We start from the raw sequence: 3,768 nt of genomic DNA on the forward strand, positions 1-3,768 counted from the left end.
TGAAGGGGAAAGGTGGAGCATGAATCATGTAACCATGTTAAAAATGAATATTAATAAATGTTAAAAAAAAAAAAAGAAAAAAAAATATAATGCTCTGAAGAGCAGTGTAACCCCAGGGCTTAGCATAGCACCTGGCACACAGTAGGTGCTTAAGAAATCCAATTGTCTGATTGATTGATTGATTGATTGATTGATTATAGATGAAGACAACCTGGTAAACTGGCTCAGGCCCTGTTCTATGTTTCTCAACCACTTTGTAGAAAGAACTCAATAAGATCCACCCTTTATCTTCCCCAGCCTCCTGCAACTCCTCTTTGGAAGTCACAAAGTCATTCTAATGAGAACATACACTGTTAAAATGCACTTCTCCCTTCCTTGTCTCTCGACACAATTCTCCATCTAATACGATTTTCCTCAGCTAACCCATTTTCGCTGCAGCCGAACTAAAAACTCATCCTCTGATCCAGTCGTGGCTTACACAAGACAAGGAGAAAGAGAGTAGGCACAAAGCTCCAAGGATTTGGGTCAATTTTCCCACCTCTTTGGGGAACCAGGTAATATAATCAAGCCAGAGACTATTTCTTTGACACCTGCCTGGAGGCCAGCTGGCAAGACATTTTCCACGCTGGGATTATAATTGATAAGGTCTTCAGCAAAGAAGTCTTGGAAATGGGAATGGTAAATTCTGGTCCTTCATTCTGCCTGGACACACTCGCTCTGTCCCAGACGAATCAAGGTAGGAACCCATCCCAGGGTCAGTATGGCTAGCAGGTAGATGGCTCAGTGAATAGAGAACCTACAGTCAGGAAGATCTGAATTCAAATTCTACCTTTTGTTGTTGTTCAGTCATTTTCAGCCATGACCATCCCTTTATGAATCCATTTGGGATTTTCTTGGCAAAGATAATGGAGTACCATTTCCTCCTCCAGCTCATTTTACAGATGAAGAAACTGAGGCAAACAAGATTGAATGACTTAGCCAGGGTTACATAGCTAATAAGTGTCTGAAACCAGATTTGAACTCAAGAAAATAAATCTTCCTGACTCCAGGCCCAGTATTCTATCCACTATGCCACATAGCTGCCACCAGTCCTAACTTATACCCTTACTAGTTGCATGACCCTAGGCTACTCATTGAACCTCTTTCAGTCTCCCTTTCCCCTTCTATAAATCAGAATGACAATAGCATCTATCTTGCAGGGTTATCATGGAAACCAAATGAGATAATATATGTAAAAAGTTATACAAATGTGAGCTACTATTACTTTTAAGTTTAATAGAATGATTTAATAATATTTCCTGGTAACATTTGGGGACAGAAAGGGGACAGGGCAGTTCATCTAGATTCATCTGAATGTTACTTTCAAATCCCATCAAATACAACCTTTGGATTAACTGGCTCCCAATGAAGGTTCAAGAGAGGGGATACTGCAGGGCCACTTCTTTTTTTTTTTTTTTTAAACCCTCACCTTCCGTCTTGGAGTCAATACTGTGTATTGGCTCCAAGGCAGAAGAGTGGTAAGGGTAGGCAATGGGGGTCAAGTGACTTGCCCAGGGTCACATGGCTGGGAAGTGTCTGAGGTCAGATTTGAACCCAGGACCTCCCGTCTCTAGGCCTGACTCTCAAATCACTGAGCTACCCAGCTCCTGCAGGGGCCACTTCTAATGAGCCTGATGTCTATGTTTGACAGGTGGTCCAGGCTGCAAACATCCTCCACTTGGACCTGCTACATGTAGCTCAAGTCAGAGAGAAATGGATTTTCTCCCTTTAATCTTAAGTTTATCTTTAAAGAAAAAACTTTCCCATCCTTTAGTAACTTCATCCACTCGACTTGTCTGTCCGCTGCCATGAACTTCAATGTTCTCCTTCCTAATGCTTCCATTTATGATGACCGATTTGGTCCCTTTTTATTTCTTTCATGCTCACGTCCTCGTATGACCTCTAGAGGGAACAGAAAGCCTGCTCAATCTATGGTAGCGTTTATGCCTTCTTTCCCAGATTGGACAAGACAATAATATCTGGTTTTTTTCCATTTCACAAAACTTAGAAAATAAGTTGTTCTCTCTTGTTCTATAACCTTACCTTGCTGGCAATTAATCCTGGGTGCTAGAGGCCCAACCTCCCCTTTCATCAGTGAATCCTGGGGCAATGAAGGAGAAGGAAAATTGGTTTTTGTGCTTGGTTATCAGATCATTTCTGGAACTAAAAGTTTTAGGATTTGTGTAAACCTGCCCTCCAGTCCTCCCTCTCCAAATTAGCAATGAGTGAAAGCTCACATTTCTATGGTTTGTTATGCTATAATCCCTCCTAACAATCAGGGAGACAGCCTAGATTACCATTATGCCAAGAGACATGACAAAAGGGATGACTTCAGAGAAACCTGAGAAGACATGTATAATGTGATGCAGTGAAGTGAACATACCAGGAGAAGAGTTTATATAATACTTTGGCTTTTTAAACGCTTACCTTCTGTCTTAGAATTGATACTAACCTCAGTTTCAAGGCAGAAGAGTGGTAAGACCTAGGCAATTAATCCTTCATTGGAAAAACAAAGTTAAATTTTTTAAAAAACAAAGAAAGGGAACTGGCTCTGAAGGCATAGGATTTAGGTTTATGTCTTACCTCCAATGCTTACTATCAATGTGGCTTTGCCTAAGTCACTGGGCCTCAGTTTCCCCTATTGTAAAATGACAGTTAGACTAAATAGCCTCTGAGTTCTCTTCTAGATCTAAATCTATGATCCTGTTAAAAAAAAGGGGGGCGGGCATTTATATAGTGTTATCCCCTTTTTACAGATGAGAAAGCTGAAACTCAGAGAAGGGAATCATGGAGACATAACTGGCAAAGGACAGAGCCTAGGGCTAGGACCCAGGTCTCCTGTCAATTGGTCTATGCTTCCTCAGGTTTTCTCCATATTGAGCCAAAGGCGATAGGATCATAGAACTAGGAATTATGTGCAAAAGATAAAGCAGCAGCGGCCTGTCTCCATTATCTAGTCAGTGGTTCCCAAACTTTTTTGGCCTACCGCCCCCTTTCCAGAAAAGATATTACTTAGCACCCCCTGTCACATACTATCACCGCCCCTTTACAGTTATTCACCATCCCCAAATGCACCTGTGGCCATCACCGCCTCTCTGGATCGCTGCCCACTTTGGAAATCTCTGATCTAGAAGGAGTTAGGAGCAGAGAAGGCTAATCCATAACCATAGCTCAAGCACCCAACACTCCTCCCAAAGCCCACCTCTAGCATCAGGGCTGTACATAACTACCCGCAAGCTTTTAACAAAAATCAACTCTATCAAGGGGGCAGCTAGGTGGCTCTGTGGACTGTGAGCCATACCCAGAGAAGATTCTGGATTCAAATCTGGCCTCTGTTCCCCCTAACCCAAAAGTCACTTGGAGCAGAGACCCTGGCCTGTGAAACATGAGTCAGCCAACTTAAACAACTTTAAGGTCCAACCTGCAGGGAAAAGGCCATCAAAGGGGAGGAAGTCAGAAAGTGAATGATAAAGGAATATAAGGGGGGGGAAAAGACTGAAATTATCAACACCCTTAAAAGGAAGAAAACTCAGTTAAAAACTTTGAGTGAAAGCAGATAAACTAACAGGAAAGATGTTAATAACTGAAGGAAATACAGTCTCCAGATAGACTACCAAAGTCTAGGTATCCAAGAATAAATACTGCAAGACAAAGAAAGATGAATAAGACAGAAGAACTTAGACCTTTCCAAGAAAACATGGAACTCTGGGAAGATGTTCTTGAATAGCT

The sequence above is a fragment of the Gracilinanus agilis genome, chromosome 1 (assembly GCF_016433145.1).
Source record: "Gracilinanus agilis isolate LMUSP501 chromosome 1, AgileGrace, whole genome shotgun sequence".
Lineage (NCBI taxonomy): Eukaryota > Metazoa > Chordata > Mammalia > Didelphimorphia > Didelphidae > Gracilinanus > Gracilinanus agilis.